Source organism: Podarcis cretensis, assembly GCF_951804945.1.
Source record: "Podarcis cretensis genome assembly, chromosome: 9".
In the NCBI taxonomy this organism is placed as follows: Eukaryota; Metazoa; Chordata; class Lepidosauria; order Squamata; family Lacertidae; genus Podarcis; species Podarcis cretensis.
The window spans coordinates 48,438,947-48,456,618 of NC_137178.1; positions in this window are offsets into that span (position 1 = coordinate 48,438,947).

The following is a 17,672-nucleotide window of genomic DNA, read 5'->3' on the forward strand; positions in this document are numbered from 1 at the left end:
TTGTATTACTAGATTGCATTATACCATTATACTAGATTGCTAGTTAATAATGTGCTAACAATTTTAATTAAATCCCAGTTCATATGTGATGTGACTTAGAAGAATTTCTTTTCACCAGAACATGATCACATTTCCTTGGCGTGGGGGGTGGGGTGGGGGGAATTAAGTAAAACAATGGCTGTTCTTCACTTACATTTAGAGATGTATTACATGAGACCCGAGGCATTTATGATGTAGAGGTAAAAATTAATAACGAAAAGGCGTATTATATTTTGTCTAAAAAGACTCATTCACATTTGCTTGCATCTGTTTTGATTTTTCAACTGATGTTTTATAAAGGTTTTAGGCTACAAATTTCAAAGCAGGTTGTATAATGCCAAAGACTTTTTCTTAAAAAACAACACCACCCCAACATGTAAAGAGCCTTTGTGGGAAGTGAATCACAAACTTCCTGGATGCCTACAGTTAGAATCCTTTATAATATTTGGCGATCCTTCATCGCAGGGGTGGTCTAGCTGCAGCTCACAATAAATAAAGGATAGTGTACAGAAATTAAATTATGATTTGACCCCATATCATTATATGCCACATAACTAATTAAAGCACACATTAACAATGTAGTCTTAATGTGCTTGTCTGTTAAGTCGTATGACTCACTCCCCTTTTAGGAAGAATAAGTGATTTGTATTAGACTTTGAGGGGTTAGGAATGTTTTTCAAGATGACCAATTGCTGTCATTGCTTTGTTAAACTGCAGGCCCAAGCCTGGGATAGAAAGACAGGATTATCGTGAGCCAGGAAAACAGCAGCACTAGGGCTGATAGCTCTGACTTAGGGCCTTGTTTCCAAACGTATGACTCAGTGCAAACAGCCAAGCATCCTTGGCCTTCTCCAGTTCACTCCAAAGCAGCCATTAACAGCTCTAATGTTCAGGTTGCGTGCCTCTTTTTGATTATATCCAGGAAACAAGACCACAGCAAGCTTTTTACTCTCTCTCTCTCTCTCTCTCTCTCTCTCTCTCTCTCTCTCTCACACACACACACACACACACACACACACAACATTCAACTTCCTTTACTGGATGAAAGGATTTCTCAGTGAAAGTGCTATAAATGGTACGTGGAATGAGCATTGCAATAGAGCACTGCAATCAAGAAGAAGCATGTGCTGTGTGCACCACATGGGTTCTAATGTGCAAATGGTTCATGCACAGTGGGTTGCCCCATTGTCCACAACATCAACAGATGCTGAAGGTACACACATTGGATGGACTGCAATATTTGAAGAGAATACGGCATGGCAAATACCATGCTAGAAATTATTAGGAAAGGGACTAAGAATGAGGCTGCCAGCATCATAATATCAAGGATGTGGTCACATTTGGAATTAGAGATGGGTGACATCCCCCAGCTCAAGATGGATTGACTTGAAAATAAATTGAGCTATTTCCCCCAGAAACGGAAAATGGCTTCTTATTTCGGCAGCAGTCTGAATTCAATCATCCTGCCCCTAGTTTTCCCATCTTCCACTTAAATGCCCCTTTCCCTTTAAATAAGCAGCACCACCATGGCCCTTCAAAGATTACATGCCAGGATGAGAAGCCTCAATGAATTGTGGGAAATGTAGTTTTCCTAAAGATGACAATTGGATTCTAAGTGTTGCGAGACCAAGAAAAAAAATAAGGTGAAATAATGTAGCATCTTGGATGGTCTGCTCCCTCTTCTTCCTCTGACCACTAATTGTTTCCCAAAACCAATCTCCTGGCTCTGAGCCATCTTCCCCTGGGGGTTCCTAACTGGTGCCTCCCACCACTTCTCTGCATCCAGCCAGTCCATGACACAGTCTCACACCTACTGCATCAGAAGACTACCTCACCTTCCACTCTTTAATCCATCCTGCTAGCCACTGATGTCTTCAATAAGCCGGCATAGGTCAACTCACAGGAGTACCCCTTTAGCAATACAGTATGGCTCCAAAGCTTAATAAGGCAAAACTGGACCATGACAATCTCAGCCATCTTTGCTGGTCCCAGGCACTCTATGATACCCACCTGGATTTGGGTCTGAAAAACCAAGAAAAAGTGTGGATGCATAGAAGGCAAGTTGTGAGGAAGCACGATTTGTGCATTGTGCAGCGTCACTGCTGATCACAGACATTACGTCTCTTAAGGCATCACCCTCAGCTCCCAAGATCCTGCTTTTGTGAATCTTGAGCCTGGCGTTATCTCCGTTCATAAAGAGGCAGAGTTGTTTAATGAAATAACCACTGAATAAATAATGCAGACCCATTATTTGAGACCCATTAAATGAGGCCTTGAGCTTTGGGGGCCTTCAGCAATTTGCAAGTCCTTGGAGCTGCAGCGTCCACTCGGAGGCCAACACAAATCTTTCTCCCCTGCAGGTGTTGCTATGGAGTGCAGGGAACTCTGTAGAGCAGCACAGAAATGCAATACATTCATAAACACACATAGTTTTTTGACAGGGTGGATAGGAGGAGTGCCCGATGTATATAACAAGCTTCTAATTGCATCTTGGGAAACATTTCTTTGTTTGACATCCTTCACACCACACTCTGAGCTCTTTCTACAGTCCAGCATACATCTGCATATTAGTCATGCACTTGGTGGTAATGTGAGAAACTCTAAATAGTGGCTTTTAAAAATTTACTGGGCTGAGTTTAGAAATGTGTTAAATTAGATGCAGAAATAAACAGACACACCTAAATAAACAAAAGGACGTAGGGGGATAGGAATAATGCTGGGCTGCTAGCAAAAGCAGGCGAAAATGGGAGTTTAAAGGGGCCACCGAGCACTATGAAAATTTCTGTGTCTCAGTAAAAGGAACACCTGGGTCTACTCAGCTTGCAGTGGTGCATCAGAGAGCACAATGCTCAATGGTGTTTCCAAACTCTCAACATAAATTGCAGGGGGAAAAGATAAACAGCTCTTTAAATATTGATATGAGCTTGGGGTGGGGGGAAGTAGGCTGCATGCAGAGACCCTCCTAACCCCTGGATCCAGCAAGTGTTAAAATAGAAGCCACGCTAGCTTCCTGTTGAGGTGATAGCCTGGGCGATGAGTCATTAAGGAATACAAAGGAAAGCGTTCTGTGTGAGACAGCAAATGGAGCCTTCTCTCGACTCCAGCTTGTGGTTCGTTTGAAAGACAAAAGTCCGCAGCAGAGAGTTGAGTTATATGAGCTGGAAGCTGGAAGAAAAGCTGCAGAGAGAGTGCCATATTTGATTTCTTTTTGAATCCTAGGCTGCAGCTGTAAGAGAAACAAGACCAGCTTAGGGTATTAATGCTGTGAGCCTCTATCATAGGCTCAGGTTGTATATATGTGCAAATAAACCATATATCAAAAAGACACTACAGTCTCCGCTGTGCTTCATTCCCAAAGGAAGCATGAACCCAGGGCCCATAGCCTCCAACATTCCTCATATGAATATAGGAATATTTCTCACTCCCTGCCAAGTGACCCTCCTATTAGGAGAATGGCAAGTGCTACCACCACCACACCGATGGGAGACAGTACACACCGCCTCCACCGTCTTGAGAAAACCCCTTAATCCCAATTTGATTTGATTTTATTCTTTGGTACATTTACAAAAAGAAAAGCACATGACAATAAACAAGTTTTAGAAAGGGAAGTTTTTAGAAAGGGAAAGATTAGATGCAGATTTACAAAGCATTTTTTTTTAAAGCAAGACTCCTTGCACCCCACTTTGCTCCCCCTTTCTTCCCACCCAGGGCAGCCCTGCCTTCTACCTGCCCCTCAGAGCTGGCACATCACCTGGGGCTGGGCCTCAGTGGTTGCAGCCTTTCCTCTTCCTCGCCCTCTTTCCAGCAGAGATGCTTTTAAGCAGATGTTGGACACAGTGGTGGAGAAAGGCGATCAGGCGCCTGGGGCGGGGCCAGCCGCCTGTGGGGTGGGGCAAGTCAGGACATGATACTCCGCGGGGCTTTCAGTTAGTCTGCCTGCCTCCTCCCACTCAACCACCCTACAGCTGAGGAGGAGGCAGCGGACGGACAGTTTGGGGCAGCGCGGAGCACAGAGACACATGGCTCGAGTGCGCTGCAGGCCCCACGGTGAGTGCTGCCTGGCATTTTGTTACCCCCCTCAGTGGTGACACCCGGGGCGACCCGCCCCTACTGCACCCCCTTCCTCCGCCCCTGGTTGGATAGTCCTCTGTCATGGATGCTTTAGTTGAGATTCTTGCATTACAAGGGGATTGGACTAGATGACCCTCAGTGATCCTTCCTGTTCTACATATCTATGATGCAATGACTACTCTCTCTCTCTCTCTGTGTGTGTGTGGTAGCTGCATATATTACTAATGGAGCAAAACAGGCCGCATTCTCCATAAGACAAATACAGAACTGTTTCATTGTTGTTCTTTTAAAAAAACCACTGCTATTATAAAGACACAGATACGTTTGCATTTAATTATACTTGAGGGCTGATTGGGACTTGAGAGCCCTGTGATATCCAAGAGCGCTTTCCTGTTCATATCAATGTGTTTTTAGATAAAGTCATTACAACGATGCAATCTCTAATTTGAGGAAGTGAATCAAATAATAAATTCCCTCCTTTTAAAATAATAAAAAAGACATTAAAAACAAGGAGGCATTGAAAGCTTTTTCTTTAATATGTTTCTCCTCCCTTTTGCTTCTTGGCAATATTACCTGCTTCTACGAAGAGGTTGTATAAACTTTAATAGCATAAACTGTGTGAAGAGGATTTTCATAATGTCAGAAAGGAGATGAATGTTGGTCTCTGCTAGGCATGACTAACAATGTTGCAATAAAGGAGACGAAAGTTCCTGTGGGGTTATATTGATGCATTTATTTCTTCCAGCTTAGAGAACAGCAAAACAATCACTATTGTCTGGTTCTTTCTTAGCAGTGCGTAGTGTGACCCTTAAAACAAACCACACATGTTTCTAAAGACTACTTTAGGTAAGAAAGTGGCATGGAGAAGACACTGTCACTGACTCATGTCACAGGGGATATTCCCATAAAGCAGAAAACAATAGTAACATCACTGATCCTCTTATATGGCATAAAAACTAGAAGCAGAACTTGGCTATCATTTTAAATGCATTTTGGTTATCACTAAGTTATTTGAAGCAGGACAAATGTATCCATCAGATACACAGCAGTAATCTATACTATGTTGACCTTGTGATGGTGAAGCCTTCGGTGTCATTTGACTGAGCTGAATATTCCAACTGTTTGGGAACAAAGTGATTAGAATGTTTGCAGTCCACTTCCTCTGAAGGGAGGGGAATTGTTCAGTTTGGCTGGGGTTAAGACCTCACCCCAGCACAGGAAGATCTTTGTGAGGCAGGTTGAGGACTGGAAAGAGGCCCCTTAAGGCAGAAAGCTGAGAGGCAAGGGTTCAATTATTGGCCTCGCTAGGTTTAAAAAGAATTGGGTATAGGACCTCTCCCTGAGACCCTGGAAAGCTGCTGCCCATCAAAGTAAAAAAAAAAGTAAAGGTAAAGGACCCCTGGATGGATAAGTCCAGTCAAAGGCGACTATGGGGTTGTGGTGCTCATCTCACTTTCAGGCCAAGGGAGCCGGCGTTTGTCTACAGACAGCTTTCTGGGTCATGTGGCCAGCATGACTAAACTACTTCTGATGCAACAGAACACCATGATGGAAACCAGAGCACACAGAAACGCCGTTTACCTTCTCGCTACAATCTACTTGCACTGGTATGCTTTCGAACTGCTAGGTTGGCAGGAGCAGGGACAGAGCAATGGGAGCTCACCCTGTCACGGGAATTTGAACCTCCGACCTTCTGATTGGCAAAGCCGAAGAGGCTCAGTGGTTTAGACAGCACCACCCGCGTCCCTGCCCATCAAAATAGACAAAGTTAGACTATATCAAGCATAGACAAACTATTACTTTTGGAGGGCAAGGACAGACCTGATGGCTAAAGTGGTATAAAACAATATAGGCTTGCAATGTAGACCTACATTTCACGTGCTGTTCCAGCTATATATAACTGTAGGACAGAAATATCCTGTTACATTAGTCCTTTATGTTGCTTCTATTAAACTTCATGGAGCATGCTCATTTGCTCACAGCAATTTCTCTCTCTCTCTCTCTCTCTCTCTCTCTCTCTCTCTCTCTCTCTCTGTGTGTGTGTGTAACTATCCCACCCACCATAAATAAAAGCATATACATAAATTATATTAGAGGTACCCTATACAAAAGTTGCATAATTCTGTGCTGTTATGGCTGTCATTAACCTTATTTTCTTATGCACACTTTCATGGAAGGAAGCCCCATTGTACTTAGTGGGGCTGATTTTATGCATAGGATTGTGTGGTAAACAAATGCTAAACAAATATATTCAGATGTAAAGTTGATTCTAAAAAGTAAACACTAAGGGAATTTAACAGTTATCTGAAAATCTGAAATGGCAAGCTAGCTTTACTGCCTTTGGGCATATTGGGAAGATTTCCAAAGTTCTTGGCTACAATATGTCAGGAAGATGCACGTTAATCAATCAAATACTAGAAGTGAGTCAATTGGGAAATGGGTTATTAGGAATAAACAGAGTTCTAAAAAAAGGAGAAATGCAGTGACAGGCAGCCTTAACAAAGCAATTTTGTTTCTAAACATAGAAGCGATTTCAAGACCACTCTGAAGGCAGAGGAGACAATTATTGGCTAAACAAATAAACTAGTGTCTTTGAACTCCAGGCATTGACTTGTATGTTAGCTTGATACTCAGTGGTTTTAAGCAACATTATACTTCAACCTCTTCTTCCACTTGGCATGCTAATATGTCCCACTTTAAGAGATTGATTAGATGACCTGAATAGAATGCATGGGTATATTTTGAACAGTTCTGCTGTCTTACAAAAAGATAGAGAGATTTGGTATTTCTTAGAAAGCAAGGGGACAAGAGATATAAATTTCTAACTGCCTATACACTATGTTAACAGTCAAATACTATTTCCCAACACAGGCAGAACACGAGTGAGTAATAAAGAGAAGTACTGTATCTAGGAATTACCACAATGAAGTGATAGCACAAAAATGCTTTATAAGTCTCATTTTCCCAACATGAACAAAATCTAAAAATGAGTCAAAAGCTCACACTTTGCACTTGAATTGGGGGTGGGGGGGGATATGGCAAAATCTCCCAGAAGGTTAACTTTTTTTGTTTGCTTCTGACAGTTGCATAGCAATAGCCGCATTGCTCTATCCAGTGGCAGCCATTTATATTACACAGAATTCAACTCTAAGCAATACATGGTATCACTTGGAAGGGGTTTTAGCTAATAAAAATTGACTCCAACTCTTCCCACCACTGTTGGGAAGTTTTGTGGTGCCTCCATTCGCTGCTGCCCCTTAGAAGAATTGGAGATTGGATGCCTCCTTTGTGGTCTGAAAATGGGATAGTGAAGTAGAGGAAACTATGCACTTTGTCACTTGTGAAATGCAGCACAAATATATAATTGTATAATGCAAGCATTGAGGTCCACAAGCTGCTGCCAGTTGTGGCTACTTGCTGCATCTGTACATGCAGTGAAAAAGCACACTAGACATGAAACACGGTGAAATATATATATATATATATATATATATATATATATATATATATAAATAAATAATATCATATATGTGCAGGCAGCAATGAGAGAGAGGCTGCTCAAATAAGCACTTGCAGGGTGGGAGATGAACGGAGGAGTGGAAACCTTTACATGGACCTTTAGTTTGACCTTCTTATGCACTTACCATGCACTCAAAAATCCATTCCTGGCTTCCTCCAAAGCTTTCTTGGTTTCAGTAGCCTAACTGGGGCCTTTTATTGTTGCTATTGTTAGAGACATCACCTTGCCAACAAAGGTCCGTATAGTTAAAGCTATGGTTTTCCCAGTAGTGATGTATGGAAGTGAGAGCTGGACCATAAAGAAGGCTGATCGCCGAAGAATTGATGCTTTTGAATTATGGTGCTGGAGGAGACTCTTGAGAGTCCCATGGACTGCAAGAAGATCAAACCTCTCCATTCTGAAGGAAATCAGCCCTGAGTGCTCACTGGAAGGACAGATTGTGAAGCTGAGGCTCCAGTACTTTGGCCACCTCATGAGAAGAGAAGACTCCCTGGAGAAGACCCTGATGTTGGGAAAGATGGAGGGCACAAGGAGAAGGGGGCGACAGAGGACGAGATGGTTGGATAGTGTTTTCGAGGTTACCAGCATGAGTCTGACCAAGCTGCGGGGGGCAGTGGAGGACAGGAGTGCCTGGCGTTCTCTGGTCCATGGGGTCACGAAGAGTCGGACACGACTAAACGACTAAACAACAACAACAACAACAAAATTGTTAAATGATCAGGAATCACAACCTCCTTGTGGAGCTACTGCAGAACTCCTGGAGATCTCTCAGTGAATCCAGATCTACCTTCTGTTCAACCCTGGTCAGAACCATCAACATATTATACACTCAGGCAGTTTTCTCTCTTTGGTGATCACTCGTAGCTGATTAAGATTGTCTTCCATAAACATGGGTTTAACAATGAGTCCGTAAGTGACTGTGGAGGCCAGTTCTGGATCCACACTCTCTTCCACAGTGGGGACATTGGTTTCTGGGTGGGAGTTGATCACGATGTGGATTTGCCAAGCAAGCCTTCCTCTTAGTACGTTTCTCCCCTGCATCCTGAGTTTGAGTGTCTTCAAAGCCCATGACACCTTTGGTAAAGGCTGTTCTCCAAATGGAGCTGTTCTCCGGACTTCCGGGTCGGCGCCATCGCCAAATGGCAGACTCCCTCCGAGCTCCGGAGGGAGTCGGCTGGGTAGGGGTCAGGTCCTGCCGTGCCGGTGACGCGGGGACCCTCAAAAACCATGGGCGGAGATGCCCATGGACTTGGTGACTCAGTGGGCACCGTTTGCGCCCCCCCGACCCGCGAAGGAGCCTTTTTAAAGGCTGCGGAGCGGGTGACGGGGGGTGGGGGTGGTGCTGTGAGTCCAATGCTTCCCCTGCCCAGCGAAGCCGCATGCCATTCGGCGGAGAGCAACGACTTCTTCTTTGAAAATTTCGGATTTGGACTAAAAGGAACAACCCGTGAGTAAATTGATTGGACTTAAAAGGGAAATTTGATCTTTGAATTTGGAGCGAGCGGGGGGAGTGCAAAAAGGAAGTCCGCCCCCCCCTGTTGTAGATGGCTCAACGCAAGGATTTGACAACTAAGATCGAGAGATGAACTTGTTTACCTGAAAAAAAAAATTAACTTCACGAAGGGAAATTACAATAATTGTGCTGGAGGAGAAGACTGATTTGTGGGAACTAAAATGCAACCCCCCCGGGAACCGGGAACGATCCGCTATGAGAGACTGGTGAAGAGACACAGAAACTTTGACAGCTGTCAAAGTAGCTGTCAAAGCAGGAAAATAAAAGAGAACTTTGTTACGATGGCTTTGCTGGTTAGATTTGTTACAATTTGGACATAAATTATTGGAAATAAAGGCAACAAGTTATTTGACTTTTGGGTCTGATTTTGAAAGAAATTAAGTTACCATATTCCCTCTAGAGGGAGGCTGAGACATTGCAACAGTAGCAGCAAGTGGAAAAATACTATGAATTTGAGCAGGATCTGTTATCTCTTGGGAAAGCTGCAAAAACGAAGCATTATTTTGTCTACAGAGGTTTCTATACTAAAGGAGACAATGGATTTATCTATTGAAGAAAGGAAGGGACTTGACGCAAGTTATGTTCCTGAATAACAAAAGCCTCTGTGGAGAACAAGAAGTTTCTGAATTAGAAGGTTTCTGCAGCAGAACAGGAAAAAGCAACCTGAGGAATAAGAGCTGGACCAAATTTGAAGCCGGAGTATTTGGAACATCCAGACTTTAAAAGGACCAAGAAATAGAATTTAAGTTAGACTCTTAAACATAGAGGTCTGGATGGAAGAACAATGACTTTTTCTGAGAGTTTTTTCGAGATTGGACTTTCTGAAATTAAAAGCTATCAAAAGACGGCAAAGTGGAGTTGAGATATAGACGTGGATACACCAGGCTGGCAGTAGACAATGGATGAACTTTGGGGATTGGAACCGGGGAATGGGGGGGGGGGAGATTTGGAATCCAAAGGCTGTAAAATTATATATTATTTCTTTCTTTTCTTTTTTCATGTTTGTTGTTTGAAAATAGGGGAATTCGTGGAAGGGAAATGGGGTCGATCTTAGGGAATTATATAAAATATAAGGAGAAATGGTTCATTAAGATAAATAAGATAAATTAATTTGGAATAAATGGGTTATTTAAAATTACAAATAAGGTTTTAAAATTTGGGGTAAGAATCTGTGGAATCAATTTAAGGGAAATGGAATACAAGAGGGGGAGGGGGGGGAAGTCCGGGAAAGATGCCACTGAAACCAAGTGTAAATCATATTTGTTTTTTCTTTCTTTCTTGCTATCTTTCCTTTTTATTCTGGAAAATTTTTAATAAATATTATTAAAAAAACAAAAAAACAAAAACAAATGGAGCTGTTCTCCAAATGGAGCGCTCGCAGGCCAGTGTTTCCTAGTTGTCAGTGTTTATACTACACTTTTTTAGATTTGCCTCGAGACAGTATTTAAACCTCTTTTGTTGACCACCAGCATTACACTTTCCATTTTTAAGTTCGGAATAGAGTAGTTGCTTTGGAATACAATCATCAGGCATCCACACAACATGACCAGTCCAACGAAGTTGATATTGAAGAATCATTGCTTCAACACTGGTGATCTTTGCTTCTTCCAGTACACTGATATTAGTTCGCTACACACTAGAAGGAGGTCAGCATGTTTTGCTTGGGAGAAAATTCTTTCCTATTCCTAAAGGTAGTCAAGCTTTTGAAGATATGGGCAGTCACTGATGCTTCAGACCACATTCTGGTAGGGTGGGACCAGATGAAAAGTGGGCAAAGCAATGAATGCTACCTTTGTACAGTAGGCTACTTTCTACACACACTGACACAACCCTCTTTATCATCAGATAAATAAAAGACATTATCAGAAATTATCAGGGACATGTTCAAGCCAGACAAAACATTTACAGTGTGGAGCAGGGGCAGTAAGGAGCATTGACTAAGAAGAAGGTGTGTGGCTTGGGGAGAGTTCCCAGAGCTAGGCAGAGAGGTCTAGGGGGCCGCATCCAGCACCAAGGCCTGAGGTTTCCCACCCTCAAAGTGAGGAAAATATGGGAGACAATGACTCAACCCTTCCATTTCCCAGAAGGTGAAATCTGGGTCTTTCCTAATCCTTCATCAAATTATTTCTCTCTGCCTTGATGCTGGTGTAAGCCTTTTTGCTTCCACAGCCAGAATCTCTCAGTTCCAAGAGGTTAATATTTGGTTTGGCGCTCCTTCCAGATTGCATTTGCTCTTGTACTGCATTGGATTGTCAACTCTCTCATTTTGTATGATCATGGTGATCTCGATCTCATTCCATATCTCTTCCTCCTTTGGGAAATTTATATCTTGTTCTGGCATCACCTCACATCCTCCTTAGTTAGTTTAATTCCTCACATTATCTATAGTACTTCTCATGTCATTCTGCAGTGATCCTCCTAGTTCATCTCCTAACCTCTTGTCCCTTGCACATTTTTAAAAAAATGTTCAGTATAATTTACTCAATCCTCTTGTGCAAAATTTCTTTGCTTTAACTTACTGATTTTTAACTTCATTTCATAATCTCCTGAATTACACTGGTTTCTTGACACATTTTATAGTTCTCATCTACCTCATTCGTGTTCTTCTGGCATATCAGAAAATCTCATGTCCATTTTTGATTAAAACAATGCAATTTAAAAGCCAAAAATATTGGCTAGTACTCTGTGCACTGAAATTTAGATATGATAAATATCTGAAGTAAGCGCTGACTTGGTTTCTAAGCTTCCTTCTATGACCTCACCTGTCAACAGGATTACAGCAATTCCTTTCTTGAATCTGATAACTATAAAATAAAACTGGAACATTTTGGTGCTTTTTAATTGTTCGCGAAACCCCAGCAGAAAAAACCTACAATATCAGTAAAGCAACAACTATAATTTAATAAATTGAGAATGCATCCAGGTGTTTCTCTAGAAAACCATGGGCCAATTGCTATCAATTGCAGCCTAGCTTCCTAAATAAACTCAGATTGGCTTTCTGCTCAGGATTTTGTATAGAAATCTATCATGTCAACTCATTAAATACATTAGTTTGCTTTCAAATTTAACTGAAAGGTTCCTTATTTTTACATTATGATGATAAAATACGATTCATGGCAGCTAGCACATTTTTAAAAAGATAAAAATCACAAAATTAAAAAAAGATTTCAAACAATAAAAAAAATAAACAGCTGAAAAAGTCTGTATAAGTTTGTAAAGTATTCAAAGATAAACTATCAGGTCAACTGGAATAAGGATTTTAAATAAATTTATTTATTTATACAAATATTCATATACTTCTGTATCATAAAAACCACAGCAATTTACAACAATATAAAACAATTTTTAGCGTTTCAGGCAGAGGGTTTCCTCTCCCCTCTTCCATTAGCAAAGAAAAAGACCACACATTTGGTCCCTTAAAAATGGTTTACTTACAGATTCTCCAAAGGTCAGATTCATGTACTTTTCCATAGAACATTCAGAAAAAGTTGCACATGCAGTAAAACCTGGCTTAGTTACAATGGTGAAAGTTCCTAAATTATTTGGATAGGAACATAAGAATGGCTTGTAAAAGCGATGCAGTCTGAGCTGCAGCAATCAGCTTAGCTTCTTCACAGGTTGAGCTTCTCTGGCAGGCTGGAGGAACAAATTCTTCCCTAAGGTGAGCTAAGCTTGGCAGGACAGCTTATTCTATGGTCTTAACCCCATCATGTGTTAATTAGACTTAAGCATGTTGGTTATATGAGGCCGGTTATCTCACAGCATCAACACCCCAAGTGGTTGTGTTTCTCCCATAGAGAGAAGCAAGCAGAAATCAAGCATGGCTCTCACTCTCTGGCTTCTGCCTGCTTCTAGTCTAGCTCACACAATTGCCCTGGCCTTTATCTTTCTCACTACCAGACAGGTGCCCTCTGGATCAGAGCAACTTCCACTCTCAGACTAATGACCATACTTAGGTGGTAACTATGGAGGCAGCTGCAGCCTTTATCTTACAAAGGAACTTGCCTAGCTAATTCAACAAATGGTTTCTCCATTAGATTTTAACACTTGCTGGACTCAGGACCCCAGGAATTGGAAGGGACTTGGGCATCATGCAGGCTAACCCCCCCCCCCAACTCACAATAATATTTTGCCAATTTTGGATGCTGCTTCAAATGTCCGTCAATCAGCTCTAGCCCACAAACCTTATACTAAAAAAATTGTTAGTTTTTAAGGTACCACAGGACTCTTTGTTGTTTCACCCCAAAATTGCTTCTCTGAAATGCAAGCTCATACAATGCCTACAGCCACATTTGCACATGTGTAAAAGTTTGGCTATACTTTGAAGGAAGATGACCTCACTTAAAAAAAAGGGGGGGTGGCAGGGAGGAGGGAGAATGTTATCTATCATTTACAGATCCGCTTTCCTGGTCACCTGATGATGTTGAACTACAGCAACACATGGAATTAATAAACCTGCCCCGTTAATAAATGTTGATGAACAAAGCGAATCTTTACTGCTGGAATTCTAACAGCCTTAGGATAGGCTTACACTCCAATCTTTAAACACATTTACCCAGAAATAAGGGCTAGTTTACACATTATGGCTGTTATGCAGAAGTCACTTTAAATTGCTCCATGTGGAGCCTGTTATCATATGGTGGGCCATTTTCAGTACAATGACTCAAGACACAGGTGAGGACAACTTGAGTTTTGGGAAGATGTGTTGGTAAGGCCATGACTTACTAGGAGGTAGAGATTGTCATGTGAAATGTTATAAAGATGCCTCCATTTCAGCTACAAAGAAAAAAAACCCCTACCTGTATAGATTGGAATGGAACCACTTCCAAGCAAACCTGTTGTGTCTTTCTATATGATTCACAGATAGAACTAATGCCTCTCATTTCTTATTGATAGTAAACAAATAAGTCTCAAAATCTTGTCATTTCTTAAAACTCTAGCAGAATCGTAGAGTTCTGGGCATGAGACAATGGGTGAATATGCCAGTTTTGATTCCTCTCAGTTTATAATTTTTCATATCTTAAATTTGGTGCTCCACATTTCTACATCACTTTACATGGTTTGTTTGTTTTTTAATAAAAAAAAGTCTCTATGAAAATTCATCAACCTTTTAATGCAAATTTCTCCTAATTTGCCCATTATTATCTGCAGTTTTGCCACACATACACATTTTTGCAAAGCATGTTTATGTTACTTTCTCTAACATACAGTTGCACCTTGGTTGTCAAACACCTTGGTACTCTTCAATTTTGGTTCCCGAACGCCACAAACCAGGAAGTGAGTGTTCCGGTTTGTGAACATTTTTTGGAAGCCAAACATTTCATGTGGCTTCCACAGCTTCTGATTGAGTGCAGGAAGCTCCTGCAGCCAATCGGAAGCCATGCCTTGGTTATCGAATGTTTTCGGAAGTCAAATAGACTTCCGGAGCGGATTCCATTCAACAACCAAGGTACAACACTATATGCACTGATGTGCACATTTCCCCTCCCCCCAGTATATGTATTTTTGAATGCATTAATTGGCTGGAGAACTGCACTGCAAAATTTGGAGAAGTGTGCATTTCTAAGGATGTCATTTTGGAAAGTGTGAAATACAGTGGTACCTCGGGTTACATACGCTTCAGGTTACATACGCTTCAGGATACAGACTCTGCTAACCCAGAAATAGTACCTCAGGTTAAGAACTTTGCTTCAGGATGAGAACAGAAATTGTGTGGCCCCATTAGCTAAAGTGGTGCTTCAGGTTAAGAACAGTTTCAGGTTAAGAACGGACCTCCGTAACGAATTAAGTACTTAACCCGAGGTACCACTGTAGGTATGTTCACCTTTAACTGTTAACTGAATTGAATTTCTTCCCCATTGAAACATCCTGTCAGCACCATGCACCCTCAGAACAAGTTCACTAGCAGTGTAGGGAACTGTCTCTTCTTATTCCTCACTTCCAGTGCTTCAAAATACCTTCTAAGTAACATTTTAACAACACCCCGACCAGCTCCCTGAGGCAGCTACCTCACTCTGCCTAATGGTAGGGCTGGCCCCTTTTTTTGGCAGTGTAAAATGATAGATAAATTAAATAGGGGTAAAATTGAATGTTTGGAGCAGACACAAGTGAAGAATTCAAATTGTTGCCTTCTGAAGCTGTGCTACATTTAGGAAAAAGAAACATATGTGATAAATCCTAAAAGAGAATGGAGAATAGGAAAAAGAAGAAGAAAAGTGCTGGCCCTGATATGTATCTCAGACTGCGAGTGAGTAGACAATAACATTGTGTTCTCATGAGTTCACAAGGAAAGTTATATATTGCTGCATAATGCTCAAAGAACTTCACTCTCCCCCCAAATGCAATTCGGAATCTTTACACAGAGATTAGTGATGACATAATCTCATGTCCTGAAAATATAACTCTGCTTTCAAGCAGCATGCAAGCTCATGATTTTTTTTTTTATCTGGATCACCTTCTAGCTCAATCTGTGCAAGGATCTTTACTCTATAGCTATGCAAAGCTTCCCCATGTCAATTGGAGGAGACACCCGGCTTAGTGGGCTCATGTACAGCTTTTATAGGATGTCAGAACAAAATTATTTATTTTTTATTGAGGAAGGGTCAAACAAGTTGTGCTTTTTGTTGTGTCACACTGAACAATATAGGAAGGGTGGGGGTTTTTTTTAAAGAAAAGGGGCGGGGGATCCTACACTGAGGCTCCCCTTAGAAGGCCAAAGCCTTGAGAAGTGATTTAAAGCTACATTATCCTGTTTCTAATTCCTTCCCTTTTGTTCCTGCGGAAATGTAATTGCAAGAGGCTGGGAGAAGGGACTGGGGCACTGGTTTCTATGTCAGCCTTGTAGAAAGTAATAAAGTCTTTTTTATGGGCTTCTCCTGAGCCTACGTCTACTTTTCCAAATTAGAGGAGACAATATGACAATCTCTGCCAGCCCTGATCTTATATCTTAATTTGCAAACTCAGCAACAATATTAGAGCCCAATTTAAGCAGTTAGGAGAAAACATTCCTGAATTTTTAACCTGCTCCCTCTTGAGCTGCAGGAAAGGCACTGTGGATAAAAACAGAACAGAACCCGAAACAAACAAAATTGAGCAGTTTTCTTAAGGAGGTGAAGGAAAAAGAGCAGTGTAATCATTTTTGATGCCTTAATAAAGCTGAAGCTCATGGATTTCGTGATAAGGTGTAACTTTAGAGGGAAAGATTAGTCCAAGACAGCTCAAGGATTTAGAAACTGGATATAAACTCTGGGAAATCCTCACAGTAAGCTTAACCACACTGAAATGTCATAGATATGAGGTGAAAACCACATCTGCAGCAAAGTAAATGTCAAAATTTCTGTTGACATTGAGTAGAAGAAAACGGGGCTGCACCCACAGCCATTATGAATACCTTCCTAATGCATCTAATCAGGGCAGAACTAGATGTGATGAGAAACATGGAGTTGCTGTCAAAAACAGCAACTTTACCACCCCCCACAACATGCAGAAGACAGGCAGTGGTGGGCTTTGGGCATTCAAATTTCAGCAGTGCTCTGTGCGACTAAAATTTGGCACTTCCTGCCTCTCACACTCTGTTCTAAAGCATTGGTTTGGTGTCCCCCTACAGCACAGCACCCAATGTGACTGCACTGGTCGTGCCACTCTAAAACCACCTATGAGACAGGAAGGGGGCTTCGAGCAACTGCTGTGATTGCTGTTCTAGATTCTTCAGCCTAATGACAGGCCACACAAACTCTTCAGGCAGCCCTGCTCAAGAGAGAACTGCAGCTATATAAGAGAAAGAAAGAAAAAGTCACAGCATAAAGACAACTCCTTCCTGGCCTTCAAGCTAGAAAAGGGAGCTTTGTGTGCTGTGCAAGACTGGAAAGATGCCGCCCACTTGGGTTTGTCTCCCTTCCAGTCTTCGATTTACCAATACTGCAATTTTGATTGTATCTCTCTCTCTCATCTTTCCAGACTTAGAGCTCATATACTGGCTCACAGCCTTCAGAATACAGCATTTTGCTAAACAGAAGCTTTAGGAAGGAAGGACAAAAGAACAAATCCTCATTCTCAACCTTCAGCATGAAGACAGTTCATTTGAGGCTGTGAAAGCTGTGTTCTGAAAGACAAAGGCCATTTTTTTTCTTGCAAGAGGGAGACCTTTGCACAATGATGGGACTCTACTGGACATCTAGCAATTATAACTCTTCCCCAGGCCCAAAAGGCATTTTGCTGTTGGAGGCAAGGGATAACATAGCACCTCCCACATCCAGGTATAAAAGCCAAGCACGGTTGATAGCACTGTGTCTTCTACCACACTTGAAGAAAGCAAGGTAGGTTAGGCTATGCAGGGCAGCTTGTGTGGCTCCCACAACTGGACGGTTAAGTCCAGTCAAAGGCAGTGGGGTGTGGTGCTCATCTTGCTTCAGACCAAGGGAGCTGGCATTTCTCCACAGACAGATTTCCAGGTCATGTGGCCAGCATGATTAAACTGCTTCTGCCACTATAGAGCACTGTGACGGAAGGCAGAGAGCACAGAAATGTTGT